A 21,913-nucleotide genomic window follows, 5' to 3' on the forward strand; every position below is an offset into this window, starting at 1 on the left:
AGTTTTCACCTGTGTCATGGTAATAAGAATACCATTTAATGATGCAAATGTTCCATGGTAACAAGTAAATGAATAAAGAAAGTGTTAGAGTTTTGTTTCCTGAGCATTTCACCTATGTAAAGAAGTATTGCAATGTTTTACTCTTAAAAACTGTTTATTTAGGAATAGGCTCTGTTAGATATGTGAGAACTGAAGCGAAGTTAAATAAAATGTGTATCCTGCCTATTTAACTGTTCTTTGCCTTATAGAAAGGAAGAAACTGGATTGTTCCATTGCTACTTCAGTAATAGTTAACTGTATTGTATATTTAGAATGTTCTTTGTTAAAACTTGCCATCTCAACGGAAGCTGTCCGTTGACATGAAGACATCAAGCTCTGACTGGTCAGAGCCAAAGATTATCTACCCAAGTTTTATAATTTATTGCAGTGTGTAATGTCATAAAAGTGTGTTCCCAGACTAAGATAAGGGTAGGACTCGCTAGACTCTCCAGGGTCTTGGCTCCCTCTAATCACTCAGCTTGGCTTTTGAGAGAGCCCTCTGACTCTGACACATTTTGTCCTGTTCTCTTTGTTGATGCATCTTGGATTCATTGTGAGACCAACCGTATCTTACCTGAATGTATTGCTGATAATTTACTGATCATTATCAGTGAGATACTCTAGTAGAAATGATTTGCTTTCAGATATGCGATGAGAACCGTTTTATGGATTTTACTGAACTTTAATCTTTACCCTGAAATTAGATTAGGGACTAGATCTTTATGGGGCCCACTATGTTCTCTGTTCAGTAATTTGCATTGAGATTAAAAGAATTACTAATAAAGTAATTGATGAACTAATGATTTAATAAAATCTTTTTAATAAAACCCAAACTCTTATTGACTCAAATCACACAGAATTGAATGTATAGTATTTCTAAAAGTGCAGTTCTTAATCTCATTAACTATCTGCCTCAAAGTCCTTGCCTCAAGGGCTCAGTAGAGTTGCAGGACCTTGATATTCCTGAAAGCTCCCAATAGTCCTCAAGGGCATCATTAAAATTGATGCTTCGGCAAAGTAGGTAGTAGAGTTATGGTTAAGCGAGAGAAAAGAACTGCAACAATTAAAAAGTGCCCCGAAATAAGATAAATGCACATTGGCCAAAGCCGGAGTTCAAAGGTTGAAGGAATGTAGTTCCTGAAGCGGTTGCAGTGTGCAGAATATATATATATATATATATTTTGGGAAATGTTTAAGGTTTAGGGAGGGTATAGATATTTTGTGTTGCAAGTGTTTTTTGGGGGATTAGGGTAGATATGGGTTTTTGGGTGGTAAAGGATTTTAGGGTCTGGGGTGGGTATGGAGTTTTCGGTGGTGTTTATTTAGGGCTTAGTGTTGGTATGGGTTTTTTGGGTGGTAAAGATTTTTTAGGGTTTTGGGTGGTTATGGGTTTTTGGGTGCTAAGATTTTATTTTAGAGTTTAGGGTGGGTATAGGTTTTTTGGTTGTAAGTGTTTTTTTTTTTTTAGTTTAAGGTGTGTATGGGTTTTTGGGTGGTATTTTTTTTTAGGGTTTAGGGTTGGTATGGTATTTGGGTGCTGAGGGTTCTTTTTAGGGTTTTGGGTGGTAAGGTGTTTTTGGGCTTACGGTGGTTAGGGTTTTTGGGTGGTAAGGGTTTAAGGTTTAGGGTGGGTATGGCTTTTGGGTGGGAAGTGTTTATTTAGGGCGCAGGGTGGGTATGGGTTTTGGATGGTGTTTATTTAGTGTGGGTATAGGTTTTTGGGAGGTAAGTATTGTTTTGGGTTTATATATATCCACACACAAACATACACATTTATTTATACATATGTGTATAAATATATGTATAGATACATAGATAGATAGACAGACAGATAGATAGATAAAGATAGATTTCATTTAAAAGAACAAAGGTAACGGAGACATTATAGTAGGTCCTGACTTTATTCACACAAAACAAGAGACATTCAGCAAGTTATTTCAAGTAACAATAACTCATGGCCTAATATAACTATAACTCGTGCCCCCGCCATGCACAGTTTTTTCTTCAATAATTTGATTGCTAACGTTTCATTGATATTTTTATTGACGTTGTGAAAGTTGTCATGAGCGGTGTAATATCTGGGATAATTAGTAGTGCATGGCTAAGTTACCTCAGGCCGTGGGTTATAGTTACTTGAAATAATTATCACTGCTGAATTTCTCTGGTTTTCTGTGAGTAAATTCAGAAGTGCAGTCCCATTTGAGTTACATGAAATTCTTTTCCAGTGATTTGTGCCTTTTGTATATTGAAGATATTGATATCAGAAGTGAGGTAATCATTTAAATTTAGATATTTGAGAAGTTTCTGTACTAATTAATAATTACTAACAATACTTTATCACTGGGCTCATTGGATGTATTATTGATTCAGTCCACTCTCTCTCTCTTTTTTAATTCTATACAAACATCATAGATAGTTACCTGTTCACATGGAAACTATGGATACACATTGAACATTTTCCATTTAGTCACTTTCTATCTGGTGAAAAAAAACATAACAATTGTGATATAAAACAATTATGGACAGTTTCTGGTGTGGGGTTTCTTTAAATGAGGGCATGTTTTTGATACTTACATTAAAAAGTCACTTGCATGATGTGTGCATGCTCTGGGACTTAAATGATGATTTTAATTCTAAGAAGGGTAGGAATTAAGGACATGTCATGATGATATTATATTGTTACCCAACCAGCCCTGACGAAGTCCTATTGTAGGATGAAACACATGTCGGCTATAATTTCTAACTGATTGGGCTGAGAATCCAATTCACAACTATTTGGACTGAAACCAATATCAATTGTTGAAAATACATGTTTGGTGGATACAATTTTCAAACCAAATGATTTAGTAATTGGATGGAATGGAAAGCATAATATTTGATTGTGGAATATCATCTTAAGATATGGACTTTTATTGTTTTATTTGAGGATGGTACTAGAAAGTAAGAAGTGACATCAATAATGGAATCTTAAACCCCATCCCCCCAGGCCCAGCCTTAATTAAATGGAGGAGGGGGCCATCCATTCACCTTCCCCAGGCTGAACTCTGCACCAGGGACCCCAACCCCAGCCTTAAGTAAGCAAAGGAGCTGATTTTGCCCCCATGGCCCCTATCCCCAGGGCCCAGCCATCTCTCCTGGGTGCCCCTAGGGCAGCAGGGTGGGGTCTTAAGGTTCCTCTGGTCCCATCTGGCTCACAGCCTTCTGCTGGAGCCAGCATTGCTTTCGCACACAAGGAGCTGCTAGACATCAAGCCCCTGTCAGAAAAAGCAATTGTTTCCTCTGTTTCCCTGCTGGCATCTCTGCAGGCAAGGGGTTGAAAGCAATTTGACAGCTCTGGCCCACTGAAAGCACAGTGTTTGCTATGACTTGGTGGGAGCTGTCAAAAGCTCCAGCCAAGTCAGAGAAAACAGCTATGTCCTGGGAGTGGGCACCCTGGTACATAACAGGTGCCAGCAATGGGGGACGGCTGTCCCAAAAGCCATTACTGGCTCCAGGAGGGGTGCCACATGGCCTCCCTCCAACAGTAAACAACCCCGGGGAAGAATGGTCCCCGGGCCAAGGGTCTGCAACATACTGCATATCTTATTTTAATTCAGCCCTGGGGACTGCGGGGGGTGGAGGGGGCAGATGGCCCCTCCACATATACAACAATCTCAGCCCTGGTAAGGTGGCTGTCCACATGGAATGACCACCCCAACTATAATTAAAAGACTGCCCAGGGAAGTGGTGGCCCCCGGAGTCTCCAGGGAATAAGTAAGCAAAGGAGGGGGGCCCTGTGTCCCCCCCGCTTTTTTTTTTTAATGCCCTCAGGACCTGGCCCACCCGGGGGTTTTAGTAAAACAAGAGCAGGAGACCGCACTTGTTTATTTTTCCAATTATTGCAACAAATTTGCGACGTCACATATCTGCTGCAAAATGTTTTTTTTTAAATGGCTTTTTTACCCTGGCGGGCTCCCTCTGGGTCCCCAGCACCAGAGCTAAGGGGTCAGGGTGTGCCTACTCTGGCCCCTTTTCTTCTTTTTCACTTGTTGGCTGAATCAGAGTCCGATGACTGACAACACTTCCTGGTTGAAGTGTTGGCGGCCAATCAGAGCTCTGGAGATCTCTCACAATCTTGTTAATATTCGTGAAGTAGCCAGTAAGGATCCATGGTCCTACATTTACAAATTTGGTTTTCCTTTGATTTTTCTTAAACTACTGAATGGATTTACACCAAATAACAAAAAGCGTACTCTGCAGACCACAAGCTAACTTTCTGCCAAATTTGGTGGAATTGTGTCCTGCAGTTCGGGCTGTAGTTGTGTTCAAAACTCCTATGAGACTTAACATGGGAAACACTTTTTTTTTTAATCCCCTTTTTTGTTGCCCCCGCTTGACGGCTCACCCCAAAACTTTCCAGCTTTCCATGCACAACAAAAATCACTGTCAAACTTTTTTGGGGGAAATTTTGTGAAGATTTGTCAAACGGCAGCAAAGATATATGCAAGTCAAAAAATGCTTTTTCTTTGGAAACCTGGTCCTAACTATAGCCACCTACTGGCAACCACTGGTAATATATATACATATTTATATTTATATATAGTCTAAATATATATATTAGACTTTTCATCTTTGGCGTGGTCTCCCCTAACTTGTTGGCTCGGTTTCCCAGGTTGTTGATGTGTGCTGGACTCTGTTTTTGCTGTTTTTGTTACTCTAGGCACTTTACCACTGCTATCCAGTGCTAAAGTGCAAGTGCTCCTATACAAAATGGGTATGTAATTGGTTCATCCATGATTGGCATATGTGATTCACTGTTAAGTCCCTAGTACAGTGCACTAGAGGTGACACTTTGGGGGAATTGAAAGCAATGCAGAAAAATGTGTCTGAAGCAGAATAACAGAATTGGATTAGAGAAGGATGTGGAAAGGATGAAAATTACATTTGGGTTTCAGTAAATGGAAGACCAGTGCTACCAGACAGTTTGTCACCAATGACACAGTATTTTAATGGGGTTACACATTTATTCAGATATGCTATGTTCAGGTAATTTAGGTAGAATAGGCTTAATCTAAGATTAAGAGCCCATGCAGAACAATTGTGCACTGATGTGTAATATGTCAACAAATGAATGAAGGGAAACAGTTACAATGAGTCACGTAGGGAGATCAGGTGGTCCCTTCAACAGAATGCAGATGGATTTTATTGAAATGCCTGTTTGTAATGTGCTGAGATATTTCTTGGCTATAGTTTGCATTTTCTCTAGATGAGTGGAAGCCTACCCAACAAGGAGGAATGACAGTCTCACTGTAGCAAAACTGCTGGTGAGAAACTTGGTCCCAAGGTACGGCATACTGGTTTCTCTAGAGCCATAACTCTCTTCAACACTGAGATCATGAAAATGTTGTGTGCAGCATCACATGTTAAATAGAAGCTACATTGCAGTTATCAACCTGAAACTTCTGTGATCGTTGAGCAGATCAACCAAATCATTAAATCCCCATTTGCAAATGTTTGTGCTTTCAACTCATTGAAATGGCCTGATGCTTTAACTTTGGTGTTAATGAGTTTATAAAGTACACCTGATAGAAGGACAGGCTTATCTCCACATGATTCACATGGGGAGAGCATTGAGATTAAGTGTTGTACCTGTGAATGCACTTGTTAACACAACAGATGACATGGTACTCTATTATTAAAAACGACAAGCTGATGTGGTGCATTCTGTATTTCAACAGGTTGAAGCTGTCACTGTAAATCCACAGCAATAGCAGTGCCCTGACCTCAGTCCTGGCAACTGGGTGCCCATCAGAAACATGTGAGAAAGTCCTGTCTGAAGCCAAGGTGGAAAGGCCCCTACCAAGTAATCCTTATCATGAATACAGTTGTCAAGCGTGCTGGAGTACTAAACTGGGTGCATGCTTCTCATACCCAGACATCAAGAGATCCTTATGTAGAAATACTGTTGTATGAGCCAGAACCTAGAACACTGGTGAATGTACCACTGCAAGTTGCAAAATCTCATTGAGTTTGTGATCAAAGCCAGCAAGAAGAAAGGGGTGAAGATCTGCAGACAGGTGAAGAAATACAATTGTCAGATATCTCACAAAGTGGCATTGGAGCTCTTGACATCGAAAGTGGGGAAGCAGAAACTCAATCAGAAGTGACAGCCGATATACTCACAGGACAATAAGAAGATCCAGAAGAATGAACCAGTTCTAAATCAAGAACAAAAAGAGACACTCACAGTGCTAAATGGCCAAAGACTTACAGTTGAAAAAAAGTTAAAATCAAGTGTGTTAGTTAGATCCATACCACTTACAATTGACAAAGAAACAGAATTGAGAGGTATAGGTGACACAGAAAGAGACCAACAAACAATAAGAAGACCTTAAATAGCTAGAGTACTTTGTCAAAGATATTCAGCACCTGAGTGGACATGTTACGTGAGCCAAGTGCGAAACATCCCAATTTCAGATCTGCTTAACTAAAATAAAGAGTTCCCCGAATCAACTTGAAATTAGTCAAAGCAATGGAGATCAAATCATTAAATGAACTGTACAAAAAGAAAAATTTGATAACAATATTAAAGAAGATAAGAAGAATAACTAGGCTTGAGGCTGCGAAGATGGATAGAGATAACATTTTAGAAAAAAGGAGTAGGGTTATGCATGACTAGATGAAGACTCCTGTTAAGAAAGCTGCAAGAAACTAACCTAAAAGAAAATAATCAAGAATTGTTGCACATTGAGATAGACATTAACATTGCTTTTACAAACCTATTGCTTTTAACAAAATCTTACTTTAGATAAATGTACACCCTAACCAGGAATAGGAAAAGGTGTTAGATTATTATAGGGATTATACTTTTATTGAAACATTGAAATGTTGGGAACTCCATTGGAGACAATGGAGTGCTCCGGGATTTCTAATGGACAGTAAAAGCCCGGAGCCTCAACATTCCATTGTCCATTGTTCACAGCAATAGCTGTGAACAAAGGGCTCACAGAGCGCAAGGGGATTTCAATCCCCTCGGCCTCCGTGAGGCCTTTGTTTTATTTATTAGAACATTCTGCCCTCTAGTTGCTGAATGCTTCAGTAACCTTACAGCCCTTCGTAGCTGGGCTATACTGGCAATTAAAGTCCGCTACCTTGTTAAAGGCCCTCGCCTTTGGCTCGGGCCTTTAACGCTGGAACAGGCCTTTATTGGCCATATTAATAGTTTTATGAACAGTTGCAATAGTATTAGTAATACATTTCACACCACAGACAGCGAAATCTGTAACTACATTCACTAAAACAACTTTTAGACAAGGCATTGATGAAGATGAGTTAAAAGCTTCTTTTGTAGATTACATGAAGGGATATTATTCCACAAACATTTGTTCTAGATTAGTACAAAAATACAGAAGGGCTATTTATGCAAAAGGCTGTGTGTATACATATGCCTTCTTCAGCTCACAAACGTGGCAAATCATCACACTCCTCTTTCCAATGCTATATCATGCAGTATATTACTTAGTGTAGTATATAAAATGTACTATTCCCACTCCAGTTTGTGCAACAGTAGGGAAAACATTGGACTACAGTGAGGTAAAATGTACTATTCACACTCCAGTCTGTGCAACAGTAGTAAAAGCAATGGACCACAGATGAGTAAAATTTACTATTCATACTCCAGTCTGTGTAACAGTAGAAAAGGTGTTGGACTCAGAAGGGGTAATATTTACATTACCACTGCAGCCTGTGCAACAGTAGGGAAAGCGTTGGATTCTGGCTGCGTAAAATCTACTATTCCCACTCCAGACTATCGAACAGTAGGGAAAGTGTATAAAACTGGAGGAGTAAAATTGACCACCCCAATCTAGTCTTTACAACAGTAAGGAAAGCCTTGGACTTAAAAGGGGTACAATTTGCTATTACCATTCCTGTCTATGCAAAGGTAGGGAAAGCATTGGACTCTTGAAGGATAAAATTTACTATTTACACTAAAGTCTATACAACAGTAGGGAAAGCATTACACTCAAGAGGGGTCACATTTACTATTCCCACTCCAATCTCCGTAACAGTAGTGAACGTATTGTACACTGAAGATGTAAAATGTGCTATTCTTGCTCCAGTCTACACAGCAGTAGAGAAAGCATTAGGTTCAAGAAGGGTAAAATTTACTATTCCCATCCCAATCTCCGCAACAGTAGTGAACATATTGTACTCTGAAGATGTAAAATGTGCTATTCTTGCTCCAGTCTACACAGCAGTAGAGAAAGCATTAGGCTCAAGAAGGGTAAAATTTACTATTCCCATCCCAATCTCCGCAACAGTAGTGAACATATTGTACTCTGAAGATGTAAAATGTGCTATTCTTGCTCCAGTCCATACAACAGTAGAGAAAGCGTTGGGCTCCAGAAGGGTAAAATGTACTATTCCCACTTCAGTTTGTGCAACAGTAGGGAAAGCGCTTGACTCCCAAGGGGTAAATTTACTATTCACACTGCAGTCTGCGCAACAGTATGGAAAGCACTGGATTCAGGATGGGTAAAATTTTCTCTTCCCAATCCTGTCTGTGCAACAGCAGGGAAAGTGATTGATTCTAGAGCAGTAAGGTTTACTATTCACACAGTCTGTGCAACAGTAGTAAAAGCATTGGACTCCGGATTAGTCAAATTTACTATTCACACTCCAGTCTGTGCAACAGTAGAGAAAGTTTTGGACTCAGAAGGGGGTAAGTTTACTATTCCCACTCCAGTCTGTGCATTAGTAGGGAGAGAGTTGGACTCAAGAGAGGCGAAATTTACTATTACCACTCCAATCTGTGCAACAGTAAGGAAAGCGTCGGCCTCTGGCTGGGTAAAATGTACTATTCCCACTCCAGTCTATCCAACAATAGGGAAAGTGTAGTACTCTGGAGGAGTAAAATTGACTGTTCCCACTCTAGTCTGTACAACAGTAAGGAAAGCATTGGACTTAGAAGGGGTAAAATGTACTATTACCAGTCCAGTCTATGTCACAGTAGGGAACGCATTGGACTCTTGAGCGATAAAATATACTATTCACACTCCAGTCTATATAACAGTAGTGAAAGTGTTAAACTCAAGAGGGGTCAAATGTACTGTTCCCACTGCAGTCTGTGCAGTGATAAAGAAAGTAATTCACTTAAAAGGCATAACATAATTTAAGAACTTGATTAAAATATAAAAATATTAATATAAAAATCATATACATATAAATTAAAAAAAAAAAATTAAACATTTACCATGATTATTACATTGCTAATAAGTAATATCAAATAACATAGTAATTAATTTGAATATTTAATTGAAATGATGTGCTGTACTACCGCAAACCTAGCAGCCCAGTTTAAAATATAGTTACAATAAAACACATTTAACATGTCAAGTGCTAAAAAAAAATACATTACTTAAATAACTTCCCATTACCCAACAAAAACCAACAACTGACACCTAATATATCATATTAAAAATATAATTAGACAATTGCTAAATAATACATATGATATTTAATAAGAATTAATTTACAATTACTTAACTTCCCACTCTATACACCTACAAACACAATGACCCACACCTAAAATACAATTTAAGTAGTATAATAATTACACAATTTTCGTATGTAATTATCAATTAAATAATTAATAAATCTGGCAAAAGTGCTAGTCAACAGGTTGCAAACAGTAATAACGGACTTCATACATGCAGATAAGTCAGGCTTTATGCCCAATCCGTCAACGAAATTGAATCTGTGACACCTGCACAACAATATGCTGAGCGACCCCTGGGCCATAGTGCTTGATTCGGTAGAGTGGACATACCTCTTCCTACTCCGGGAAAGTATTGGGTTTGGTCCCACATATATCAGTTGGGTCAAACTTATATGAGAAACCCCTGGCTGGAGTCAGGGTAAACGGCTGTCTCCCAGAGGCCTTTGGCATAAGGAAAGGCATGGGCCAAGGCTCTTCCACTTCTGGTGGAACCCCTAACGGAACTGCTGAGGGTTGATGCCCAGATCTGCGGGTGGAGGGGAAATTTGGGTTGGGAGGAGATAGCATTGGTGTATGCCGATGACATCCTTCTATACCTGTACAACATAAATAATTCACTCTCTCGTGTTAAGGAACTTTTTAACTTCATGGGATAATACTCGGCCTTTACAATTAAGTGGGACAAGTGCCTCCAGTTTCTGGCTGGAGGCTGGAAAAAACAAATCACATTACCCCTCCCTTTGAGAGTGAACAACACATGTTTAAATATTTAGGTATCTAGTTCATTAGAAATATGACTTCATTCATGCAAACCAACCTCAACCCATTACTGCGAAGACTAGAGAAAGACATCAGACACTGGTGTACGCTGCTCGTCTCCTTACCTGGAAAGGCTGCTATGTTTAAAATGATTGCTCTGCCCCGGCTGCTACATGTGCAATTCCTAGGACCTTTTTTTTTTTTTTTTTTAACACGTATAGACGCTCTGAAAAGAATGCTACTACGGGCTTGAAGACAGCCGTGCAATGCACTGCGAATCCTCCAAAGCTCTAAATAATTAATTAATAAACAATTATTAGGTAATTAACTTTCCATCCTATACTCCTAGAAACACAACAACCTGCCCCTAAAATATAACTTGAAAAATATAATAGCACAATTTACATAATTGTCACTTAAATAATTAAAATGTAATTATGAATTTATTATGCATAATTAACTTCCCACCCTGTACCCCTACAAACCTCACAACCCACTATGACACTATAAATTACTATTAACAATTACATTAAAAAAATTTAATTAAAATTGACACACTATATTTATAAATATTAACAATTATACAAACAATGTAAAACATGTACAATTAAAATATAACCAATACACATAAAGATCAATAAAAACAAAAAGTTTTACAACTATATTTCTGAAAATATTACCAACACAGTACCTAAAATCTGCTGTTTGTCAACAATATTTCTGCATCACATTTTTTACGTATAATATTAAAAACTCAATATTTCTGTGACTCAATACTGTTGATTCAATAATTTGTCCAAATACCGTTCACATGAAGACATCATGCACTGATTGATCGAAGACGAAAATTATCTACCAACATTTTATAATTTGTTGCAGTGTATAATTTTATAAAAGTGTGTTCCCAGACTAAGGGCCTCATTACAAGTTTGGCGGTCCATGGACCGCTATGGTAGTGGTCGGACCACCACAACTTTGGCAGTCAAACCGCAGGATTACAAGTTTGGTGTTTGGACCACCAGAACACTGCCAGTGGAACACCGGCACTGCCACAGTCAGTGCGACGGGGACCGCAGTGGTTGTGACTACGGTGGCCAATATTGGAGATGGCAGCATTTGGACCGCCATGGCCATTACGACCTGCAGGACCGTCAAGCTTTTAATGGTGTTCCCATCGCCAGGGGAAGCTTGACAGTCAGGCAGGTAAGGGGCCTAAAATGGGAGGGGGGGCAAAATGGGAGGCCCAAAGGGGTACGGCCCTATTGAGGATGAGGCAGGGGTGTGGGCCCACTAAAAAAATTGGTGTTCAGGGGTGCACTGTGTCCCATGCACAACGTGGTGCACGAGCACAGTCTGCCTGTTGTGCTGACAGGTAGGGATGTATGGCTGGCAGTAGCTCCATAATACTGTCCCCTGCCTCCCCCCACATGCCACACCAGCCCGACGGGGAACTCGTAACCCGGTCACCTTGGGACCATCGATTCGAAAGACCCCCACCATGGCAGCCCCAGCGGTCCGACCACCAGACTCGTAATGAGGCCCTAAGATAGGGGTAGGACTCGCTAGACTCTAGATTCTCTGTACTCTCTACTCACTCAGCTTGGCTTCTGAGAGAGCACTCTGACTCTGACTCTGACGCATTTTGTCCTATTCTCTTTGCTGATGAGTCTTGGATTCATTTTGAGACCAACTTTATTCTTCCTGAACCCTTTGCTGAGAGATTTTACTGAAAAGTCATAGGGCCAGATGTATCAATTTTTCAAATAGCAATTACCTAATTGCAATTATCTGCGAATCGCAATTACTTAATCGCTATTTGAATGTATGAAACTTCAGGAGTTTCATTTAGTCATTCCCAATGGTTTGCAAATTGACCTACCTCATTAATATTCATGAGGTAGGTCAAAATTTGTGACCCATTGTGAATGGCGATAATCACATGGATGGTGGCCTGCTGGGCTCTGCAGACCACCATTTCTGTGACTGCTTTTAAATAAGGCATTTTAAAAAAAAAAAAATTTTTAAATGCAGGCCCATTTCCTTAAATGAAAACTGGATGCATTTAAAAAATAAAAATGAAAAGTTTTTTCATTTTTTAAGAGTAGGCAGTGGTCCATGGAACCACTGCCTGCTCTTAAAAAATGTTTTCGCATGCATTCAGAAAGTGGAAGGGGTCCTTTGGGGCCCCTTTCCCATTTGCGAATTGGTTACCACCTACTTTAAGTAGGTGGTAAAATGCGAATGTTTTGCAACAAGGGCATGCCTTTGTAATATTTAAATTGCCAATGATCAAGAAAGGAACTCTTTGGAGATAGTGAAACCCTCCTTTTTCCAGAGGAAAATAAAAACATAGGAAGCAAGTTAGAAGTTATGTTGCCCTGAACTTGAGCCATTTTAAAATCACATCGCGATATTGTAATGTTACAGGATGTGAAATAGATAGAGACAATGAAAACTTCATTCTCTCAAGGAATGCAGGAGAAGCCAAGTTTGACTAGGGAAAGTAGGACTGAGAAGGCTACATGTTGGAAAGTGGGCTTTTAGTTGTGTGGCCTGCACAACTAATAGATCCACAATTGTCCTTATGTGGAGCCAACCACACCATTGTATCACTTGACCCACACAGGGTAGCGAAGAAGTCCAAGGCCTACTCAAAGGTGGTGGTGTGAGCTGGCAATCACCAATCACTGGCACGCAATAATAACACTCAATAAATGATTGTCCAGTCAGTACTTTTCCTTACAGAAGAAGTACATTTATTACACACACAACTAAATACTACGCAATAATTTACAAACATGTACATTGGCAGATAGAACATACCATAGATGACACTGTGTAACCACTTGTGACATTTAGATTTGTAATCAAACCCAATTAGATATCTTTTCCAGGAATCATCGTCATTATTGCAGCAATCAATAAAGCAATTAAAATCATTAGAGAGAACCAATGAAACATTTGAAGTCATTAAAGTGGGGCAATAAAACTTATGAAAATGAGTAAACCTTGTGTCTGTATAATGTTTATACATTTTTCACCATAAACCTGCAATTACAAAAACAGCCCCTAGAGGACATCACATTATAATGACATTGCACTGAAGCCATACACATGGCCCCTAGAGGGCTCTTTACTACATGTACTGCCTTTAAACACCTTTAGGCCTTTCAAGCCAGTGTAGCTGTAAGTGTACACTTGAGGGTGCAGCATTCCCAGCTGCAGAGCAAAACCTCCTGCCTTGGGAGTGCTTGCAGATACAATGAAAATCCAGCTTAGGATGGGGACTCAACATTTTTCGAGGGAAAAGGCTGTGATTTTTTTAACTCATTGGTGACCCCATCCTACTGAGGCCATCACAATGGGAGAAACAGCTATAAATGCAAGAAAATGATCAGACCATCCAAGGCATTATGGGGCACTCCTTGTGAGTGCAGGGAATATTATAGTACTGGCTTTCCCACTGGTCCAGGAAAGCTGTGATGCTTTTGTGTTTTCATTTTGTTATTTGCTCACAGCCTCTCACTACTTCTTGTTCTCAGGATGCCATGTCCCAACCGGGCAATACGTGTGCAACACCTGGTTGGAGAGCAGATCAGGAAGCTCACCTCTGGCTTCCCTCACCATTTCCCCATGCAGGCAGCACACTGGAGTGCTGCAGAAGGAGTTGGCAGCATCATTCTGGTCTGCCCGCAAATTCAGGCAGACAGGCTTTATGAGGCTGGCTTTCCCGCTCTTCAAGGCCCAGGTATCGGCTCCTGGGGTCCTTCCTGCTTCTCGTACGGGAGTGCGATGGCGCTCCCCCACTGTCCTGGGAGACATCTGTGGTAGGGGATGGGGTCCCAGCCCCCTAAATCCGAAATACACCTAGGGAATGGGGTCTCCGGGCCAAGAAAGGATACGGAGGAGGGACCCATGCAAACCCCTTCCCAACAATTTATTCATGTGTTCTCCTTGCACCTTCCCCCAGGCCCTGGCCCACTCCAGGGAGTTTTATTGACCGGGAGTTGGTGCTCCACATGCTCCTAGGTGAAAAAGGTTGCCAAACTTTAAAATGCCTTAACTCGGGCCCCATTGGGCCGATTTGGAAGATCCTGGTGTCATTTTGCTCCTGTACAGAGCTCTAGCCACTAGGGGCAGTTGCTGCAGCCCTTCTCACATCAAAAGCAGTGCAGTCCTTAAAGAGTTGATCTTCCTTTTTCCCTGAACCAGCTCTCCACTTGATGTTTGTTTTTGGGTGCAGAAAAGTCCAGGGCTTTCCCCCAACTGGTCCTCAGGAAATATAAGGGGGCAAGCCTCACTGGCCCTTGGAGAGACCCACTGGTCCTTGGGTCAACTGGGCAGTGTCCCTGGTCATGAGAGGGTCAGGGGGCTCTTCCTTCCAGAGCTCCATGGTGGCCCAGGATCCAGCAGAGAAGTATAGAAAAGTGTCAAGTGCAAGAGTTTTTAAAGGGGGGGGTAGGTTCCAGAAGTCGGGCACCCCTGGCCAATCATAGGGTGCCACATCACTTCTCCACCCCTGTCCCAATCCTCCTGCACAGTATGCTGGGACAGTCCAAAATGGCATCATCCAGGAGCCACTGGTCACATCAGTTCCTGGGGTCTCAGCTCCACCCATCGCTGACATTACCTCCAGGGACTTGCACACTGGAATTTCAAAGAGAGCCCCCTGATGAGTTGGCTACAGTTGTCTGGGCACTCTCCTATGTTCAGGGGCTGGGGCAGGGCCATCCCTCATATAGTGTGACAGCTAGGTGATTGATGCAGATCATTCCACGCCACCCCTTTCCTCACAGGAGCTGAGATAAGTACTGTTAATTGTTCCTTTTGAACGGGGCAGCCTTTGCTCCTCCAGCTGGAAAAAATATAATTAACTTGGCACAGCATGATGACACAAGGTCTGGGCTCTAATCCCTAGCTGAGCCTGGGAAATATGAAAACTCTGAATGGACCATAGGATGTACAGTTATCATTTTGGAAGTTACATATTTGGTTTTCTTGTACAGATTGCACTCCAATTCAAGACATCAATGGTCTCTGTAGGCTAAGGGGGAGTGAAAATACAGAGTAAGGCAATAATAATAGTGTATAATGAGGTGCAACTATAGGCAAAACAGTAAAGCACACCGACTTTCCTAATTCATGTACACTACCCTTATAAGGCCTATCCCAGGTGAACACCCAGCCCTGAGGAGTCCCCACTGCACCATGCTACCTGTGCTCTGAGACTGGGCTATGCAGGACAGTAGTCTCCCACATGCATCCGATACACATCTTCATATGTAACCAGCCAAGTGCCCCTTATCCATGCTGCGTCGCAGCAGCCGTATCTTAAAAGGCGGACACTGGTGGTAAACATGTGCAGACCATTTGCCATGTGACTACTATGGGTGAGACACTGGTAGCAAGACTCACCCACAGTACAAAGTCCAAACAGTAAGTAATACAACTTACCAAATGCAGCATTTGTGGGTCAAAGAGGAGAGGTTTATTATACCCAAAGGAATACAAAGTGAAGCAGAAGGATCAAACGTTAGAGATTTTGGAGGAGAGAGAAGGAAGGGTGCATTTAGTGCCTGATTATCTGACACTAAATGCACATGTATGGGGGATCTATTCGAGAACGGTGTCATGAGACCATGGGAAATGCTAAGTGGACAGATCTCCGGACCGTCTACACTGCTCCAGTATCATTATTTCCGGGAGAGACATGCTATGGCAGCACACTTGGGGGAAGATATGTGGGAACCTCCAGATATGCTGGCTTTATCTGCAATGTTCGTAAATGTTCGACCCCGGAGACTGATATCATGTCTGTAGGCAGACGGCACATCTCAACGACCTAAATACAGCCCGGCTCGCGTGGCAGAGGGATTTGGAGATGCAGCTTACAGATGAGCAGTGGCGTTGCTGTTGTGCACTGACTCATACTGTCTCCCTAAATTGTCGACCTCGCCTGATCCACTTTAAATACCTTAATAGAGTATACTACCCTTAACCGTTATGGCTACAGCCTGCGCACAAGTGCAGCTTGTCCTAGGTGTAGTGTGGACCCCGCTGACTTTCTTCACATGTCCTCGGGGTGTGCGGGGGTGCAGCGATTCTGGGGGTTAGTTTTTAAAGAATTGGAGGTGATATGCGAACCAAGACTTGGTTGTGAGCCTGTTCTGGCGCTTCTGGGGTGGGATGGAGACATACCGAAATCAATTAGACAGATGGTGGTCATTGGCTTACTGTTAGCCAGGCGACGAATTGCTATGAGGTGGGATCGTGGCCCAGTGCCGACAAATGAAGACTGGCATAGAGATATGGTATACTGTGATACACAAACCGATCTATAAAGTGAACTACTACTACCAACTCACGAACCAGCGAAATAATGGGACACCTACAAGCAATATTTAATAGGTAAAGAAACCGGCGAATCAGAAGGCGCATGCAATGATATCTGAGAGAAAAGTGGGGATGGTATCAGAATAGATATGGATATTAACAGTGACGTGCAGCTTCCTGCCAGATTTGTTTAGATGATTAAATGGTTGAATTTTACATAATGCTCCGCTGTACTGTGAATGGATGCACTTGCTTTTTCTTTTTCCTACCTCACTGTATGTGAAAGTGTTTAAAAGTATAAATAAAAAATACATAAAAAATTAAAATGCACCTGTATCTGAGAAGGCAGATACATGTGCAGAGATACTGGGTGGATAGAATTTAGTTCTCATGAAGGTATTTCTGTATACATTTAATCCTATTATGAATTACACTGAACAGAAGGGAGCAAAACCTTGTGGACCCAGAATTTTCGGTCCCAATTCCGAAGGTGTGACACAGACATTTACCCTCTACTCTGAGTACAAGGGGGCTGCTGCAGGCAGGGGTCAGGGCAGAAGGGTGTAAGGGTGGCTATAAGACGGGGAGGCTGCTGGCTGGCGGGGGTATGGATTGCTCCCCTGTGCCTTAAAATTGGCTGGTAAAAAAGTCCCTCACAAAATACGGACATGGGAACAATGATCCAGTGGTGCTGGAGCAATTTTCAGAGTGGAGGTTCTGCCAACAATGTTTTGGCAGTGATGTCACAGAAGTTGTGAAAAATCCAAGTCTTACCCAAAATGTAGCACATTGGCCATGCCCATTCAGCAGAAGAATGGTGGGCCAATAGTGGGTATCTAGGGGGGCATCTTGGAGCACACCATCCTAAATACATGAATAAAGCATGTTGTGCTAGGGTTCCGCATTTTACATAGAGCAGATTTTCCATTGAAATGGCCTATTGAAATGGACATAAAATTTCCACCAGTCATGCAGCTTTAACCTATGTAGTGCATTAATAATAACACTGTAACATCTAATTTCTGTACATGTTTATCATTTGTGCATTACTTTGTTCTGATATATTGAAATCTTTGTTCCATTACACCTCAATTACAAAAAAACAATATGCCTCATTTAATGGTTTCTTGTACTGATATATATTTAAATGTTTGTTATTTTCATTTACAAGTATTTACATATTTTAGAAAACATTTGACATTCTTCAGCCTTTCTTTTCTTTCTTCCAGCCCCCAGCAAGATCGTCACCTGGTTCAAATTGTGAAATCCCATCACTGCCTCAAAGAAGTGAAAAAATACCAATCTTCGTTTTAAACAAGAAGAAGCTTGTCAAACAAGCATTTGCAATGTAAGGGGCCCGCGTTTGCACCAGTTAGAGCTATTAGCACTGTCAATTTTTAACTGGACTTTCCTTGCCACATAAATTGAAAATAACAAGTAAAACAGTTGACATAAGCAAGCCAATTCAAAGCACCACAGCTGCCATGAGCGTGAGCGCGAATGAGACACACAAGGAAAAAGAAGTTCGCTCGCAGTCAAACGTATAGGCAAATGTGCAATATCCATTTAACAGGGTTCATGGCCAACAAAACTGCCTCAAGGAGTGAAGCATTTACCAACGATGATAAAGGATTTTTGAAAGGCAAGCCGACGAATGAGTGACAGTGATGGGCGTGTGGTGGGCGTTGTTAAAAGCCCATAGGTAGATGAAAACACATCGAGGCATTTTCGTGCTCGACCTAAAAATATAGCATGACTCTTGACCTCCGTCTTGGAAGACACAGCAAATGAATCTAAACTATAAGACCTCTTTATTGGTTCATCCCCCTTCTGAATTTCAGCAGAGTTGCAGGGTACCCATGGGAGTGCTGCAGGAACTCACACACCCCTACTTCCAGCGCCCCAGCAACAGTCCACTTTAAAACAATCCGAAGAGAAACGCACCGGGGAAATCTGCTCATCTCAACACCTAAACACCTTCCCCAACTTAGACCTTTCCTAATAGTGTCTAAGTTACTTCTGGTTGTGATAATGCAGTTTCTATCAGAAGTCATTTGGTGTAGTATTAACCGTTTACGGGCTTTGTTTCCCAAAGTTGAAGATGTTCACATATACATTACACTTGAGAATATTGTATTGGTGTTCAATATTTCTGATTTCTTCTTGGTGTGCGGGCAAAGTTGCAAGCGTGTTTTCCTAGATACTTCAAGTTTTTTGTAAAATCTTGGAATTTTCCGAAGCTGCACCAAGACACCAAAGTTGAAAACAAGCCTTGGCAGGGCCCATAAGTTTCAGCTTCAAAGTGCAGTTTGGTTTACCAATGCTTGTTTCCACCAGCATGCTAACGAAAACATCTGCATACATATGCAGTCTTAACCAGTAATTTTGAAATAGATTTCCTTGTAAGTGTAACCACTTCCAAGATCACAACTGTGCGTCGCATGTGTACGATACAACAAATACATGCCTCATTACACGTGCATGTGAACTTGTCATGAAGAATATCTGCCATTTTTAAGCTACTGTTCTAAGGTGACGGGCAGCCATGTTAGAACGGGATATTAAAAATGTGGAAAAAGCAGCAGAAAGGACGCAAGCGTCGAAGCAGCACTTGGGATCAGGGTAAGAAAAAAACAAAATAGAACAGGGTTCTAGGCTTTCAGTGCACGGTGTGGAGTACATATAACTGTGCTTGCAAAGGTCACATTCTCCTAATACATTCTTGCAGACATTGCGCCAAAGCTGAACGAGTGTGTATGAGCATGGTAAATAATATTTTACTGGAACACATACTGTAGTAATTGACATATTTGTAGCCACCCAGAAATACAGCTATTGCAATGATTTGTCATTTTAGGATGCAGATTTACCTCCATATTTCGATGTATCCCCTATGGGGTGGGATATTACCACGGATATAAGTCGATGTGCACATCCCTAATTTTCAAACAGGATAGTACGAAAGCAATAGAGTGGTGAATTCCAGAACACCTCACTGTAACTATGAGCACCCTCACAAATAGTCATCCATGGCCTCAAGACTGTGACAACTGTGAGTAAAGAAATAGAATCCATACTCCAGATGAATACAATACTGATGCCATAGCACACTTTTCATGGACTGAGTTAAGAAGTAAGCATGACATAGATAATGCAGCCTGCATGTTTTGACTGTGTCCATGTTTGAGAGTAAGCAATGTGTAATCAGTATGTTTATTTGCAGGAGAAGCTGACTTCTGATAAGGAACTTCTCATCTTTTTCTTCCTAATTTCTTCTCCCAGTCTCCATGGGGCATCTCCATACATTCATTTTGAATGGAAGCTTTCGTAGGTGAGAGCCATCACGAAAAAACCCACTGATGGTCAAGCAATGTCTTACTCCAGAGAGATTTGGAAAACTATGCTGACAGTCTGCCTAGGCACCATAATTCTCTCCAGAACTAGAAAACATGCCATTGTCCCTGCAGTGGATGTTACACATTTAAGGCTAGTGAATCAGCATTTACAAATGGAACTGACAGACCTGTTCTCAAGAGTTAAACATTTCAAGGCTAGTTATACTCCATTGTCTGAGAGCCCCACATGAAAGGCTCAGGCTTTTCTATCTCATGTCAGAAAGGAGCCACAAAAACTCTCAGCTTGTGTTTCATCTTCACAGTTACACCAAGCACTCTAGACCATCCCACTCACTCAGCTAAGCCTTTAACGTTAACTGAGCAATACCCCAGGAGATCCCTGGAAGATGAATGTATTTCTGACATAATGTTGTCTTTAATCTGTAAACAAGCAGCCTTACTGAGTCAAGGTTGGTTTTCATCATGACTTGTTGCATTCCTCCTGATGTGGATTCAGACTTAACCACAGTACGGAATCAGTCTTACTGGGATACGGGAAGTTCTGCTTCATTCGACCTATTGGACTTCCAAAACAACATTTGATACTGTCTCCCACGCCATCCTCATCTCAAGAATTTCTGACTGGTTCTTTTCTGATAGATTGATCAATCTGGGCCCTTAAGTCTTCTATACAGAGCTCCACTGGGCACTCTTTACAACATATATCTCTTTCCCCTTGCCCTTTCCCCTATACAATCTTTTGGCTTTGGTATTATGACCTATGTGAATGACATGCAAATAATTGTATCAATTTATGTTGATATAGGGGACACCAAATCTTTGCAGTTGCATGCCAGCCGTGGCCAGATGAATGAGACAGAACTGTTTAAAATTGAATAGGGAGATCCTTCTTTTAGTGTACAAATCATTCACCTGGTCGCCCCAATGGTGGCCAAGCTGACTTTTTCAACTCACATTGAGCTTTCTGCTTTCAGATTCTGAGGACTCCAGAAAATGTTTTCTTTCTTACACACTTCATCATGGAAAACTGTAGTTCAGGCACTGATTGCATGAAGACTAGACTCTAAGGCAAATCATTCTATCTTCGGCTTTCAACTCATCTCTTGCAGCTGCTCCATATTGCACAAGAAGCTGCAGCATGAACTATCCTAATTATCCAATGAAGTATTCAGCCACAACTCAGTTGAAATCTGTGCACTGGTTCCACTACAGTAAGTGTGACTACTTGGTCCTTTCGCTGGAAAGCCAGGACCTGCCCTTAGTCTACAATCTGAATATCTTTAAAAGTAAACTAAGATGTTCAATCAGCTGACAATTAGGTATTGGAGTTGAAACATGAAAATAAGGACTTGATTGTGTAGCTGGCACAATGTAATAAGTTAGCCATACGATGGAGTTGCTGGAAGTTACGATGGCCAGTTGAAGGATATGTTGTCTAAAGTTGTAGATCATTCAAACAACTGTGAGGCCTTGAGGGACTTTGCTGTTCAGCTTTTTCATTCAAAGGTTCACCGAATCAAAAGGGAAGAGAAGATAAGATCCAATGTGTCTTCAACATTTTGACAACTCATTCAGACTTAGGAATCCTCCTCTGAACCTATGCAGGTTGGCTCCATTAGACCACCACTGACAAAGTTAAAGAATTGGAGAATACACAACTACTACACATCCATCAGCTTGCTCGGTTTTTTTTAGCCAAATGGCTGTGTCTTACATTGGCACTCTCCAGGTTTACCTCTGCCTTTTCCTAACAAACACACAAATAAAGAAACTGTTGGTGAAGTATAAAGACCTAAAGGTAAAAAAATGAAGGTTGAGCAGCCATTTTTGACAATCATGGATATAAAAAGCAACAAAGACCATGGTATTGCTGCTTGCAAAGGAGGCTTCCCAATGTGCATCATGGGAAATGCCACAGTATCTAGAGGCATCACAAAGGATTTCTGAT

At 41.3% G+C, this 21,913-nt stretch overlaps 1 protein-coding gene and 1 long non-coding RNA gene across 3 annotated transcripts in view; one reads left to right on the plus strand and one right to left on the minus strand.

Annotated features, from left to right (window-relative positions):
- LOC138264301 (uncharacterized) overlaps positions 1–6,900 on the plus strand; it is a 63,636-nt gene extending 56,736 nt beyond the window's left edge. Inside the window, exon 4 of the long non-coding RNA XR_011199290.1 lies at positions 5,757–6,900. This is a non-coding gene — a long non-coding RNA (uncharacterized lncRNA). The remainder of the gene's footprint in view (positions 1–5,756) is intronic.
- IL13RA1 (interleukin 13 receptor subunit alpha 1) overlaps positions 1–21,913 on the minus strand; it is a 332,178-nt gene that overhangs the window by 113,976 nt on the left and 196,289 nt on the right. The window lies entirely within an intron of this gene.

The sequence above is a fragment of the Pleurodeles waltl genome, chromosome 2_1 (assembly GCF_031143425.1).
Source record: "Pleurodeles waltl isolate 20211129_DDA chromosome 2_1, aPleWal1.hap1.20221129, whole genome shotgun sequence".
Taxonomy (NCBI): Eukaryota; Metazoa; Chordata; class Amphibia; order Caudata; family Salamandridae; genus Pleurodeles; species Pleurodeles waltl.